We start from the raw sequence: 16,178 nt of genomic DNA, 5'->3' as shown, positions 1-16,178 counted from the left end.
GGGCACGTAATCCCTCATCGTAACTCCTCATAAAATACAGATCAAACTTCAAACTAGTAAGTTCTCGTTTAATCTTACTATTTTACTTCGGAGAAACGTGAGTGACTACGTGAAGATTTTAAAGCTCTGTGATTTCAAACCGTGTAACAGTTCATACTTCACTCGCTGCCGGTCATTCGAGGGAGGAAGTATGTTATCGTAATCAACCATGAATCTGTTTGTAAAACAATAATGGTGTTATTAACAATAACAAGACCAAAATGCTCCCCCGGGCTTAAATTATATATTTACAGATTCTAATACTTTTTCTGCAAACGATACAGGTTCTGCCAGCAGCTTGTTATAAAAGTTTGGAACGTATACTCCCTAGACCACCCCGCTGTAGCCAGGATGTGGTCCATAGGCACGTCCATCCTCTTAGTCACCGATGTGGATGCTGCCCTGGTGGAGTAAGATTTGTACACGTTAGTATTTACTCCAGCAACTCCCAGTACCTGCTTGAGCCACTTGAGATAGTTTGGCTCGTCACCCGACCATGAGGTTTCTTGTGGCTGACCCATAAGGCTTTTTCTCTCCCTCGGGGATTTCTTATTGTGTCGATGTAGTTCAATAAGTGGGTCATGACACATAACCGTGGTTCAGGTGGGTATGCCCGGAATTCCATGACTGGACCTGATGTCCCTGGTCTGCTCTGTTTGACCAGCCCCTGAATGAAATGTGACACGGTCTGGTGTTATAACCATATTGTCCAATCGTAGTAGATGGAGGAACTGGACTCTTTGTGCTGAGACAAGGTCATCAGCATGACCGTCTTCAGGGTAGGCTGTTCCAGGGTGAGGGACCTGGCAGGTGACCATCCCCTAAGGTACGTCAGGATCACACTGACATCCCAGATTTGGGTGTACCTAGGTCTGGGGGATTAGAGTTGAATATGCCTCTCCAGAGTTTGATCACCAGTGGGTGGTACCCTATGGCCTGTTGTCCTGGTGCCTGAGTTAAGTAGGCTGACAGAGCACTTCTGACTGTATTAATGGTGCTGTAGCTGAGTCCTTCATTGTGGTGAAGACCAGCCAGGAACTCCAGTACAGATTTTGTTGTAATTGAATATGTAGTTCCTGTATTTTAACAGTATCTTCCCACTTCTTGATGTTCGCCAAGTATGTTCCCTTGTGGATATGCGATGGGATGCTGTCATCGTGTCGATAGTGCTGTCTGACAATCCAGGCCCAGCAGTGGTCTTTCCAATTCTGCAACCCAGGCCCAGCAGTGGTCTTTTCAAATCTGCAACCCAGTAGTTTAATTTATCGTAGCATGGGTGGCTTATGCCTGAAACTGGGTGAGTTGATAAGTCTGGGCTACTGGGAAAATCATTAGGGTTTTGATGACTATGTCGAGGACCACTGGGAACCATGACAGTGTAGGTTAGTCGGGTACTATCAAAATACCTGAAGCAGAGTCCATCTGTATTTTGCGTAGTACCCGACTGATGAGGCCGTAGTACCTGACTGATGAGGTAGAAAAGGGGAGAACATAGAGATTAGATCCCCCCCCCCCCCCCCCCAGTTCAGCGGGAATGTATTCATTGCCGCTGCCTCAAAGTTTGGTTTCATGCGACATGCATCGGTACGTGGTGATTCAATTGAAATACAAGGAAATCGATATCTGGTGTTCCAAATTGCTTTGTAATTTCAGCAAATACTTTGGTTTAATATGTCTGTTTACGGCATTTAGCTCACCTGGTAGGTAAGTTGCTGATGGTCAAATATGTTTGACGACATACGGTTACGAATTGTTAAATAAATTGTCACATGATATCGATTTTATTCTGTCCAAGTGGTTTAGAAACATAGAAACATAGAAAATAGGTGCAGGAGTAGGCCATTCGGCCCTTCGAGCTTGCACCGCCATTCAATATGATCATGGCTGATCATCCAACTCAGTATCCCGTACCTGCCTTCTCTCCATACCCCCTGATCCCTTTAGCCACAAGGGCCACATCTAACTCCCTCTTAAATATAGCCAATGAACTGGCCTCAACTACCCTCTGTGGCAGAGAGTTCCAGAGTTTCACCACTCTCTGTGTGAAAAAAGTTCTTCTCATCTCGGTTTTAAAGGATTTCCCCCTTATCCTTAACCTGTGACCCCTTGTCCTGGACTTCCCCAACATCGGGAGCAATCTTCCTGCATCTAGCCTGTCCAACCCCTTAAGAATTTTATAAGTTTCTATAAGATCCCCTCTCAATCTCCTAAATTCTAGAGAGTATTGTCAAGTCTTCTAATGTTTTTGCAGTTTCCCCGCTTGAAAGGGATTTGATTTATCTACCCCGAAATGATGAACTGGATTCACTCAGACCAAACACTTCTTTTCCACCTTTTATTTTCTCCTTCTTTTATTTTGGCAGATTAGTTTTTATCAGTTTAGGTCTTTATCAGTTTTGGTCTTTAACAGCTGAAAAACCCTGTCACTTGGATAACAAACACCACCAATATCAACACGTTAGCCAGATAAGTTTCTCAGCTTTTGAAGGGTTAAACAGAGTCTCTGGGGCTGCAGTCTTCGACTCAGTCCATTTAGAGTTCAGTCCTTACCGGCTGCCAATCGGGTCTGTAGAAAATCAGTCCTGCTTGCCTTTTCTGGCTCTCGCGGCAGTCTTTTCGGACAGTCTTTTTGATTTACTGCTAGATTCACTGCTCGCAAGTTTCTTGTCTCTCCTTCCCTGGCTTCTGGTGCTCTGTGCCCTTTTGACCCCCAGGCAGAACTCGGCAGGATGGAGTTCCGCCCACTTTAATCACTGTCTTGTGATTTCAATTGTAGCATTTCTCTGCTCGCAAGTTTCTTGCATTTCATTTTGACTTGACACCTCCCACTCGATCTTCCAATGGAACCACTTGGGAGATCGACGCTTTAAAGTCAAACTTTGAATGGGGGTTTGAACTTAGTCACCTGATGCCTTTTTGTCTTGTTCTTCTACTGGAAGTAAGACAACTCCCCAGACTTTGAGTTTTACCCTCTTCTTGACGTCATCGTGTACGTGGTAGGGTCCAAAGAGGTCTACTGTTGTAAACTCAAAAGGAGCAGCAGGTTCAGTTCTTTCAGGCGGCAGATCACTCATTACTTGTTGACATTTCTTTGCTTTTGCTTTCTTGCAGATTATGCAGTGATCAACAACTTTTTGAGCAATTCTCCTTCCTTTTATGACCCAAGCCTTTTTTCTCATTTTAAGCAAGGTCCCAGCCACTCCGTCATGACTCTCCCTGTGAGCCTCCCGAGCTAGCAGCATGGACACCCAGGCATCAACGGGTAGGATGGGAACAGCAACTTTATCCTCTTCAAAGCTCTGCACTCTGCCACCACAAACCATCAGCCCAGAATCTTGGTCTTTATAGGCTACCAGTCGATCTGTTGTGGTGCTTGGGAAAGTTGTGCCCAATTGCGCAGCACAAAAAATGTCTTTTAGAGCATTTTCTCGTTCTCTTACTGTAATGACTCCTGTCAAAGAGATGGCCTCCCACTTTGGATTGTTTAGGGCTTTCCACAAGATGATACCACTTCTCCACTTGAATTTGACTGTGTAGCTCAAATACTTCTTTAAACGTGAGGCGAACACTGCTCCACACATCTCTGCTTTAACAGCGTCTCCTCTGTGGTCCAAGGGAGTTAACTTGGCCTTGGATTCCACAAGTCTGACAATTGGGCCATGGTCTGAATCCCATCTCACGTACATCACTGCCCCGTAGGTGTGCTCACTTCTGTCAGAAAAGGTGATTCCCAAGGGTTCAGTTGCGGAGCAAGAGGGAGTCAGTGCCCTGACGAACTTGACTTTTCCAAGTTGTTCGTACTCTTCAAAGAGCTTAATTGCATCCTCCCTGAGTCCATCTGAGAGTGCCATGTTCCATGTGTCTCTGACCGAACAGCTTCCCTCTTTTGCTTCTTGGAAAGCTCTGCATACTAGAATCGCTCCCTTTTGCTTAACAGGAGCCACTATGCCGATGGGGTCATATAGCCCTGCTACCTGGCTGAGAAGCTCTCTTCTTGTTAGGGGATTTGGCGTCTGAGTTTTGATTTGCTCTTGTAGAAGGCTTTGACCAAGCTGCATCTTTTTCTTTCTCTTGGAGAAATTGATTCCCACCATAACGTGGAGCATGTCCTCTTCTACAATGTAGCCCAGACCAAGTGCCTTGTTATCATCATCATGCATTTGGTTTGGTAGGATCATGCTTTTTGTTTTGCTTTTCTTTAAAGCATCACTGTCCTCCTTCCTCCCACTTTGGCCAGACAGAACCCAAGGCTTGAGCTCAAACCCACCAGCTTTTAGGATTCGTTCCACATTTGCTGTGATGATTCTCAACTGGTCGAGGCTGTTGTGAGATGTGAGGATGTCGTCAACATAGCTGTCTTTCTGGAGTACTTGCTGCTCATCCTTGAGGTGGGTAAAAGAAGGAAGATTAGCAGTCTCACGCATTGCCAACTGTGCAATGCACCCCGCAGGTTTGTCTCCGATGTTCACTCTTGTGGTAGCATACTCTCCCAGCTCCTCGTCCTCGGAATCTCGCCAGAGGAATCTGTGTAAGTGTACTTCACGGTCCTCCAACCAGACTGAGTTATACATCTTCTTTATGTCTCCCAGAGCAGCATAGATTCCGCCTCTGAATCTGAGGAGGACGGCGCGAATTTGGTTGAGGACGTCTGGACCTTTCATCAGCAAATCATTTAAGCTGACACCATTGCACTTTTGGCTGCTGTTCCACACTAGTCTCACTGGGGTTGTGACAGAGTGGGGGTTTGGAGCAATAAGGTGACTCACATACCACACTGGTCCCTTCCAGTTTGCAATCATGTCTTCGGACAATTTGATTGCAGCCTTTCGGTCCACCATGTCGTGCACCTGAGCTGTGTAGGCACTTTTCCATTCAGGTTCTCTGGATAGCTGCCTCTCCGTCCTGAGAAATGTGGCTTCCACTGTCCTTTTATTATTTGGTAGAGAAGCTGGGTCTTCCAACCAAGGATAGCTAGCATGCCAATGTGGGTCTTTACTGTGACGGTCTCCTGTTACGTAGGTGAGGCCTTCCCATACCACTTCGAGCTCTCTCTCTTCAGCAAGAGTCATTTCTTTTCCGCCTGGCTGGCAGTTTCCACAGCGGCAACCCCCGCACTTTGGCTCACATGCTGCTCCAATGCTATCCCACTTCCACCAATCCAAGAAGTCCCGATTGGCGGTTGATGTACGTGACTTCTGGACTTTGACGGCGACCTGTCCGTTTGGTGAAAGTTCCTCAGGGACTGGGGCAGTGAGCTCCTCATACTTTAAAGCAGCTGCTCTCATTGATCTTGCGAAGTGTGTTTTGGACATGTGGGCTGACATGGTAAGCTTCTCAAACAGCTCAGGATGACAACCTCCAACAGTCTTTCCCAGTGGTCCATCCCACAGAATGAGATCTCCAACAGTTCTAATCCTCTGAGGCGCTAGCTGACCTTCTCTATGGCTTATGAGCAAATGTATCTCTTTTGGTCTCACAAGTTCCTCAAGTGGGACGTCTGGAAAGAACTTTTGCAGCTGCTGTGGTGTCACATGTTTGTGAACATCTGCAATGCTGTCCAATCCATAACAAACTAACTGGTGCGACTTGAGTGTGCCCTTGGGAGTCTTCACTCGGTTCTTTAGAAGGTAGCGCATCGTCTCTACGTGGACCTTCATCCCCCCAACTCCATGGACGATAAGCGTGATGTCTTCACTCCTAAGGTTCAGTCTACTCGCAGCCTTGTGAGTTATGTAGTTGGTATCTGAAGCCAAGTCAATTAATGTCCCAACCTTTTGTCCAGCATTTGCTATGACCTCCAAAAGCATCATAATCACTGGATGCTCTTGCAGTCCACCTTCCTTTAGGAGGCTTGGCTGATGCTTTGCAGTGTTGAAGGCTCTTGATGCAGTGTTGGAGAACACATCTCGGCATTGTTTTGCCAACTCTGGTGGAAGTTTGCTGAAAAACTCCTCTTGGTCCACTGTATATTTCTTCTTGCTTTTATCTTCCTCTGGACCAAATTTACTCCTTCTCTGATCCACACTGCTTTTCCTCATCTCATAATTGGGGCACAGATAAAAATGATGCTCAGGATTCTGTTCATCCTTGCAGATTTGATTTTTACACAGATATGCAGGTTTGCAGTATGAACCATCATCATGGACTTCAAGACACTTTTTGCATGCTCCCAACTTCTTTACTGCAGCTCTTTTCTCTGTCAGCTTTAGCCCTCGAAACTGCTTGCAGAAGTACAGCTTCCTTTTATGCTTTATGTCACCACAGACTACACAACTTGTGTGGTCATTTTCTGACTTGGTAGACTTGGTTCTGGCATGTCTTGGTTCAGTCCGAGTTTCCTTTCCACTCGGCTCCTCGTCCCTCAGTTGCTCGAGCTGTTCGTATATGCTCTCCTGCTCTTTGAGAAATGACAAGAGACTGTCAAACCGTTTCTCTGGTGCCACACCATTCCTCTTGTCAGCTACATAAACCAGCCATTCCTTCTTAAGGGTTTCTGGAAGCTTTGTTTCAATTGATTTTGTCATTAGTGGATTTTTAATGGCACCTGTGTCTCCGAGATTGCTCAAGTCATTAAGCGCCTTTTCCACAGCTTGAATTAATTCCACTATTTTACGTGGCTGATGTCCTCTGACAGGTGGGATTCTCTGAAGCTCCTCCACTATCTCAATAGCAATAGCTGTTTGATTTCCAAACCGGTTCTCTAGGACATGAAAGATATCATCTGCAGTGTTATAACTTGTGAGGCGGAGGTCTCTTGTAATTTTGTCCTCCAGACTGTCCAGCAATTGAACCTTCTTCACCTCATTTGATCCAGTGGGTTCACCTTGCTTTTGCAGTGCTTCCCAATCCTTCCTCCATCTATAAAAGTCACGCTTGTTTCCAGTAAACTTAGGAAGGGCCGTGGGCCTCAGTCTGATGGCTGGTGAAGGATAATTGAAAGCTTTCGCCGCTTGTGCTAATCCTTCAGCGTCCTTCTTTATTCTTGCCTGTATGAAGTCAGCCTTCCTGGAAACCAGCTTGGGGACGAGAAGCTCGAGTGTTCTTAGGTGTTTCTGGAAGCTCTCTTGCTCATCCAGAGGGACCCAACGTTTCCACCGACTGTACGTCTCCTTTGCAGTCTGTACCAGTTTCTGCAGGTGGTTAAGCATGAATTCGTATGCTTCTTGGTTGCTATTTGATGGTGCGGTGGCAGCAGCAAGTTCACATGCACCATCTGCTGTCTGTAGTGAGGTGGATAACTCAACATTTCCAAAGTTTGCCCATAGAGTGTCCTGGATGAGCCCTTTGACCTCTTTTAGTTTCGACTCACACTCCTTTGCAGTCTTTGCCAGGTCGGCATTTTGCTGTTCAGTTAACACAGTTTCTTCATCTGCGTCCAGCTCCGCCTCCAGCTCTGCAATGAGTCCAGCCTCTACATCGTCATTGGCTTCCATGACTTTTTCGGCCTCCTGCATGAGTTTGTTGAAATTGTTCCTGAGCTCCTCTTCAGACATTTCTTCATGGTTCCTAATGATGCTGTTAACAAGACGAGAGAATGCCCGTTTTGCTGTTGTCCTCTCCACCTTGAGCTGCTCAGCTGACTTTCCAGCAACTTCATCAGCCATGTTTTATCTTGACTTAACTGTCTCTTTTCCAGGTTTCCAGATCCTGGCCCCGCCTGGTTTTTCACTGTTAAGTCTTCTACTGTTTCCAGATCTCCTGGTCACAGTGGTTTTTCACTGTTAAGTCTTCTAATGTTTTTGCAGTTTCCCCGCTTGAAAGGGATTTGATTTATCTACCCCGAAATGATGAACTGGATTCACTCAGACCAAACACTTCTTTTCCACCTTTTATTTTCTCCTTCTTTTATTTTGGCAGATTAGTTTTTATCAGTTTAGGTCTTTATCAGTTTTGGTCTTTAACAGCTGAAAAACCCTGTCACTTGGATAACAAACACCACCAATATCAACACGTTAGCCAGACAAGTTTCTCAGCTTTTGAAGGGTTAAACAGAGTCTCTGGGGCTGCAGTCTTCGACTCAGTCCATTTAGAGTTCAGTCCTTACCGGCTGCCAATCGGGTCTGTAGAAAATCAGTCCTGCTTGCCTTTTCTGGCTCTCGCGGCAGTCTTTTCGGACAGTCTTTTTGATTTACTGCTGGATTCACTGCTCGCAAGTTTCTTGTCTCTCCTTCCCTGGCTTCTGGTGCTCTGTGCCCTTTTGACCCCCAGGCAGAACTCGGCAGGCTGGAGTTCCGCCCACTTTAATCACTGTCTTGTGATTTCAATTGTAGCATTTCTCTGCTCGCAAGTTTCTTGCATTTCAGTTTGACTTGACAAGTATAAACCAAGTCTATCCAGTCTTTCTTCATAAGACAATCCTGACATCCCAGGAATCAGTCTGGTGAACCTTCTCTGCACTCCCTCTATGGCAATAATGTCCTTCCTCAGATTTGGAGACCAAAACTGTATGCAATACTCCAGGTGTGGTCTCACCAAGACCCTGTACAATTGCAGTAGAACCTCCCTGCTCCTATACTCAAATCCTTTTGCTATGAAAGCTAACATACCATTCGCTTTCTTCACTGCCTGCTGCACCTGTGTGCCTACTTTCAATGACTGGTGTACCATGACACCCAGGTCTTGCTGCATCTCCCCTTTTCCTAGTCGGCCACCATTTAGATAATAGTCTGCTTTCCTGTTTTTGCCACCAAAATGGATAACCTCACATTTATCCACATTATACTGCATCTGCCAAACATTTGCCCACTCACCCAGCTTATCCAAGTCACCTTGCAGTCTCCTAGCATCCTCCTCACAGCTAACACTGCTCCCCAGCTTAGTGTCATCCGCAAACTTGGAGATATTGCCTTCAATTCCCTCATCCAGATCATTAATATATATTGTAAATAGCTGGGGTCCCAGCACTGAGCCTTGCGGTACCCCACTAGTCACTGCCTGCCATAGTCACTGCCTGCCATGGTTTGGTATATGCCACCACTGTGATGTTGTTAATTTATAAACGAACATGCAAAAATGGTGCAGTACTGAACAATATGCTTTTACCAATAGAACGTACTCAATATTTCCAACTAGGTTTTATGCCCAGTGTCTATAGTGATGACGACTCCAGATTAGTCCATTTGCCACCATGTTCTGGGTATGGGTTACTTTGTTTAAACACTAGCACCTTAGCTCTAATGGAAAAGTTCAAGTTAAGTAGCTGGTAATGCTACTACTAATTCCCAATTACTCTAGCCACTTGTTGAATGGTTGGTTGATTGTTACCATTAATTGTTACAGGTTGTGCCATACGCTGACTCTCCTTATGGCAATGTTATAGATGAGTGGATAGAGTTAATTGAATACCAGATAGTCAATAGTTGTGGATGGTGTCAACGTAGATTTATCTGGATTGTATGACAGAGCCCAGGCTAAATAGGTTTTAGTAGCTAATGCTGCTGATTTAGCTATTTCCATGGTTTTGTCTGTCATTAATATCATAGAGACATGCCATGACGATATGTGCCTTAATAGTGTCAGAGCTGGTTTGAATATCTGGAAACAGTTTTGGCTCATATTTAGCCATTGTCAATAATTTATACTGCCATAGTTACCCCATCCAGGTAAATTGTGGTATCTCCGAAAATCTTTTATGAATGGGTACTGAATAGTATGCATCTTTTAAGTCGATGTCTACCATAAAGTATCCTAGGAAATCCATGGTTAGCAGTTACAAGTTTCCATAAAGTGTGTATACCTGGTGAAAATATTCAAGTGGTTAAGTCAATGATGGTGCGATATTCACCATCTTTGGTTTTTTTGGTACCAAAGGTTCATATTAGGCTTCTTTATGACCCCTTGTATATCTTCTCCGGTTAGCTAGTCCCTCATGTTCATTTTTAGTGGAAGGGTAGACCCCTTTGGAGTGCATGCTGAACTGGTGGTAAGTTTCTTAATTCAATTTTTATCCTTGAATACTTTTGGTATATAACTACCAAGTGTGATAGTTCTTCATGCTTCCAAACCCAGGTGTGATTCCCCTCCCTGTTAGTACAAACCCTTCACCTTTTATGTGATGGTTGAAACCATACTCATCTGCCTTCACTGTTGTTTAGTGGTGTGTTCATTTCTTCGGTTTCTGGTTCCTTGTCTGTAGGGATGGTGTTGTTGGGGGGTGGCGCATTTTCCATGGGGCCCGCTCTGGACCCTGGCCTGAAAAAGCTTACGGGGGTTGGCATGCGGGCCCCGAGCTTTCACCAGTACCATTAAGTAGACGCCTACTGGTGGACGCGTGGAGGTACTGCTGACTGGTTTTGTGTGGTGCTCATTTCAGGCCCTGCCCTCTTGATGCCGAATATCTTGGACACTTCGTCCAGTTTTTTAGGCTTGGTTTGGTAACTTTGCCAGATAGCAGGATCTGTGGTTGTGAGGTCGGCGTTCTCACAGTCCTGTGAATTTTTTAGGTTGAGGGCAGGTTTTATGACTTCCTTCGAGAAGTTGCGGAGCATACTGTGTTGAACAGTAGGGTCAGGTGTTTTGCCATACTACCCTGCCCCTCTGGAATGAGCATGCAAAAATGATAGCCGATGTCAGGGGTATCAAATGCAATTTAAGATATTTGGGTTTTTAAAATGCCCTGCTCAATGTACCCCCCAATAATGGTGGGTACTTTGAGTAAATGCAATTTAGGGGAGGCGTGATGAAATCCAACGCCTCATGACTACCTGTCTTGGAGAGGTTTTTTGGAAAGAACAGTTAGTAAGCTGGCCGTCAGTTTGGACTGAAAAAGCCATCTCGCTCGTGGAGTAGCCACGTAGTGGTATCTCACACCCAGCAGCTCTTCCTGATCCTGTACCTCAAGCATACTCCCGATGTTGTTCAGCCAGTGACCCCTCTTCTTGACCAGCCCAGACCTGGTCGCCATCGATCCCTCTGATGAGGGAGATGGCCATTGCTGTAGCACTGGAGTGGGAGTGTTATGCTCCCTTGGCGAGCTTGCCCCTGCTCCCAAGGCAAGTCTTGCTGGAGTTTTTACTCCATGACCTTACTCTAGGCCTGGAAAACAGACACTTACTCAAAGGTTCAAAGGTTCAAAGGTTGATTTATTGTCACATACACCTAAATGTAGTGAAATTCCTTTTGCCAATGCAGCACATAAATAAATACAAACATAACAATAATAAATAGCTTTAACATAAAAACATCCCCCCACAATGGTTCCCATTATGGGGGAAGGCACAGAGTCGCTCTCGGGCGGTAGTTTGATGTGCCGATTCCATCTTCCGTGTCTGTCTCCAGCCCGAGGTTTGGTTCTGACTTTGCTGCTAGAGGCTGCCTGCCGTTTTCGGGCGGCATCTGCGGTTCTCGGGCGGCGAGTCTCCTTGTCGGGAGTATGCAGGGATTACCGGCCGGTTTTTGAATTTCCCTCCAGTCTGCTGCTGTTGGTCAGACAGCTGTTAGCGGACTGGGCATCGGCTCAGTACCCCGACTGTGGACCGCAGCGTGTGCGGTCCCGTGGCCGCCTCTCCCCCCTCCACTGACGGAACGCTCCTTCCCTGGAGTCGAACGGGGGCCGCTTCCCTCTGTTCTGCTTTGCTCTCTCCAGTTTCCCCTGGAGCAACAAAGAGGAGCAAAGTTGTAAAATCGAACCTGTGGGTAAGTACTTACCTAACGGCCCGTTCTTTCAGGCTTGTAGCGGGAGCGCCCGTACTCCCGTTCGTCGCTGTTGCATCTGCGTGAACGCTCATGTCGCGCATGCGTGCTGGACGGGTTCTTCACGTAGTCACTCAAGTGACTCCGAAGTAAAATTGTTGATCGGCCCGGGCTCAGTGAGCCAAAGGGCCTGTTTCGTTGTTGTATCTCTAAACTAAACTAAACATCACAAAAGAGACCACACCTGGAGTATTGGGTGCAGTTTTGGTCTCCTAATTTGAGGAAGGACATTCTTGCTATTGAGGGAGTGCTATTGAGGTTCACGAGGTTAATTCCCAGGATGGCGGGACTGTTATATGAAAGAATGGAATGACTGGGCTTGTATTCACTGGAATTTAGAAGGATGAGAGGGTTTCTCACAGAAACGTATAAAATTATTAAGGGATTGAACACGTTAGATGCAGGAAACATGTTCCCGATGTTGGGGGAGTCCAGAACCAGGGGCCACAGTTTAAGAATAAGGGGTAGGCCATTTAGAACTGAGATGAGGAAAAACTTTTTCACCCAGAGGGTTGTGAATTTGTGGTATTCTCTGCCTCAGAAGGCAGTGGAGGCCAATTCACTGGATGCATTCAAAAGAGTTTTGAGCAGCCATGATCACATTGAATGGCGGTGCTGGCTCGAAGGGCAGAATGGCCTACTCCTGCACCTATTTTCTATGTGTCTATGTACAGCTATCTATAAAAACTTCTCTGATAATTAAGACACCCAAGACTGTGAAAAATGTGGATCAATTTGATGTAACCTCAGTGAAGGAAAATATTAATGACAACATCTTACACGCCCTCCAGTATATCAATACATCCTGAGACTAATTGAAGGTGACATTTTTTTTAAATCCACGGCCTCAAGTCTGAATAATGATCTCCATGGTCTTGTAGAAATGATCAACCACAGAATCATGGAGAATTGCCATGTGATATCTCCACAAAATCCTCTCAATTCATTGACAGAATAAGAGAACCAGCATCAGTCATTGCTTTCCCTCTCTCTCTGTCCCACCCCCATCCCATTTCTCCGATTAGTTCTCCTGTCCTCCTGATTAAATATTGTCACCTTCTCCTCAGCTCACAATAAATCATTCTACATTTCCTTGATCAGCGTCTGCTTTGATCTGACACGTTTCACACCTCACTCTTCCATATCTCTAGACTCCCACTACCATGACTCTGTCTGAAGAAGGGTCTCGACCCGAAACGTCACCCATTCTTTATCAATCAATCAATCAATCAATCAATCAATCAATCAATCAATCAATCAATCAATCAATCAATCAATCAATCAATCAATCAATCAATCAATCAACCAATCAATCAATCAATCACATACACAATAAAGTGCAGTGAGATTAATTTTGCCAGCAGCAGTACAATGAAAAAAGAACACACAATACACAATAAAAATTTTACGCAAACATCCACCACTGTGGTGGAAGGCACAAAGTACAGTCAGTCCTCCTCCATTGTTCCCCCGTGGTCGGGGCCATGAATCTCCGCAGTCGCCGCTGTGGGCGGCCAGATGTACAGGCCCTCTCGTCGGGACGGTAAGTCCCGAATTGGCGATTCTCTACGGCAGACCGTGGCTTCAAGATGTTGACTTCAAGATACAGGCCGGCGGGTCGGATCTCTTCTCCAGGGAGGGGTCCCCAGCGAGGGGTACTAGGCTTCGGACGCCGCGCCCGTGGCTAGAAGCTCCGCAGACCGCGGCTTCAGGCTGTAACAGTCCGTGGGCCAGCGATCGGAGCACTCCCTTCTGGCGATCCCGGCTCGTCCGCTCCGCGATGAAATGTCCATGCTGCACCAGCTTTTGAAACTCTGGGCCCGACTCCAGGAAAGGCCACACCAATCCATGGTGTTAGGCCATGAGGGAGGCGACATGGAAAAAGTCGCCTCTCTGTGGAGGAGGCGACCGAAAGCGGGTCCCCCCTTTTCCCCCTCACCACCCCCCGCACAAGACACACCAAGAGACATTAAAACACATATTTGGACACATTAAAAAAACAAAAAAAGTAGAAATGACGAACACGCTGCTGGTAGGGCAGCCGACTCGCAGAGCCCCCACTCTATCACTTCAGAGATGCTGCCTGTCCTGCTGCGTTACTCCACTCTTTTATCTTCAGTGTCCCCTCATCCTCATGCATACTACCAGTCATGGAAACATGCATTCCACCGAGATCTTCGGTTACCTTCCACACTCCAAAGACGTACAGGTTTGTAGGTTATTTGGCTTGGTGTATGTGTAGGTTAATTGGCTTGGACTCGGTCGGCCAACTACTTCCTGAAGCAGGATGCTTACATCAGCAATAAAATAAAATTAGAAACCTCCACTGACTGCTTTTGAGACTACAATTAACAAATTATTTCCACTCTGTATCTCTAAATTAAGATAAACTGCTCTGAGGAAGCATTTAATACGATGACTGATTAAATGCGGTGTGGCACATGAGTTTAAAGGAAACTGAAGGAACAAAGCTGCCTTCACAGGCAAGGCCATCCTCAACCATTGCATTCTACCCAGCATCCTTAATATCCCCTTTCAACCCCCCTCCTAACTTAAGGGAAAAAACTAGAAGTTACTTCAGATTACTGTTTCCAACTTCCAATCTTTGCCTCCCCATTCATTGGGATACAAGATGGCCACTTTACCTCAGATGTGCTTGTTTTCAATAAAACCTTCCGCCCCTCTTGGTCTGACCCATAGCTTTGTTGCCCTCACCGGTTTGAAAGTGCTCAGCAAACAAATAGTTACCCATTGCCAGAATTGTTGGACCTTGTCACGTATTATTGGGCTTTGCTCTCGTCCAAAATTGTGGAAGCACGGTGGTGCAGAATCAGCCTGTTGCCTCACAGCTCCATCATTTGATCCTAACCTTTGGTGCTGTCCATGTGGAGTTTGCATGTTCTTCCGAATCTGCATGCGATTCTCTGTGGTGCTCTAGCTTCCTTCTACTTTCAAAAGACATATTGGCAAATTAATTGGTTTCTGTAAATGTTCCTAGTGAGGGTGGTTACTTGTACATTGGGTGGTGAGAGAGAATAGGTTGCTGGGAATAAATGGGGTAATGGACTGTTGGAATTGCGCAGAGAGTTGGAAATGGACGCAAAAAAGCTGGAGTAACTCAGCGGGTCAGGCAGCATCTCTGGAGAAAAGGAATAGGTGACGTTTCCGGTCGAGACCCTTCTTCAGACTGAGAATCAGGGGAAAGGGAACCAAGAGATATAGACAATGATAAAGAGAGCTATAGTACAAATGAATTAAAGATATGTAAAAAAGTAACGATGATTAAGGAAACGATCCATTGTTGGCTGTGGGGCAGGTGATAACGAGTTATACAGACATAGAAACATAGAAAATAGGTGCAGGAGTAGGCCATTCGGCCCTTCGAGCCAGCACCGCCATTCAATATGATCATGGCTGATCATCCAACTCAGTATCCTGTACCTGCCTTCTCTCCATACCCCCTGATCCCTTTAGCCACAAGGGCCACATCTAACTCCCTCTTAAATATAGCCAATTAACTGGCCTCAACTACCTTCTGTGGCAGAGAATTCCACAGATTCACAACTCTCTGTGTGAAAAACGTTTTTCTCATCTCGGTCCTAAAAGACTTCCTCTTATCCTTAAACTGTGACCCCTTGTTCTGGACTTCCCCAACATCGGGAACAATCTTCCTGCATCTAGCCTGTCCAACCCCTTAAGAATTTTGTAAGTTTCTATAAGATCCCCCCTCAATCTTCTAAATTCTAGCGAGTACAAGCCGAGTCTATCCAGTCTTTCTTCATATGAAAGTCCTGCCATCCCAGGAATCAGTCTGGTGAACCTTCTCTGTACTCCCTCTATGGCAAGAATGTCTTTCCTCAGATTAGGAGACCAAAACTCTACGCAATACTCCAGGTGTGGTCTCACCAAGACAATGAAACTCAACAGGACGATAGTGAAACGTGCAATGATTAGGGTGGGGGAGGGACGGAGAGAGAGGGGATGCATGGATTACTTGCAGTTAGAAAAATCAATATTCATACCGCAGATACAAATTGCTGGAGTAACTCACCGGGACAGGCAGCATCTCTGGAGAGAAGGAATGGGTGACGTTTCGGGTCGAGACCCTTCTTCAGACTGATGTCAGGGGAGTGGGCGGAACAGAGATAGAATGGAGACTGTAAGACTGGTGGGAGAACTGGGAAGGGGGAGGGGATGGAGAGAAAGGGAAAGCAAGAGTTATTTGAAGTTAGAGAAGTCAAAGTTTATACCGCTGGAGTGTAAGCTACTCAAGCAAAATTTGTGTTGGGCCTCACTCTGACAATGGAGGAGGCAATGGAGGAGAAGTCTGATTGGGAATGGGAGGGGAGTTAAAGTTGTGGGCAACCAGGAGATCAGGATTCATACCACAGGGCTGGAGGATGCTCAATGGTATTCTCTAGTGTCATAATAGGAAATTATATCTTTGT

This window comes from Amblyraja radiata, chromosome 22, assembly GCF_010909765.2.
Source record: "Amblyraja radiata isolate CabotCenter1 chromosome 22, sAmbRad1.1.pri, whole genome shotgun sequence".
Lineage (NCBI taxonomy): Eukaryota > Metazoa > Chordata > Chondrichthyes > Rajiformes > Rajidae > Amblyraja > Amblyraja radiata.
Note: the sequence above shows the minus strand (reverse complement) of the source record.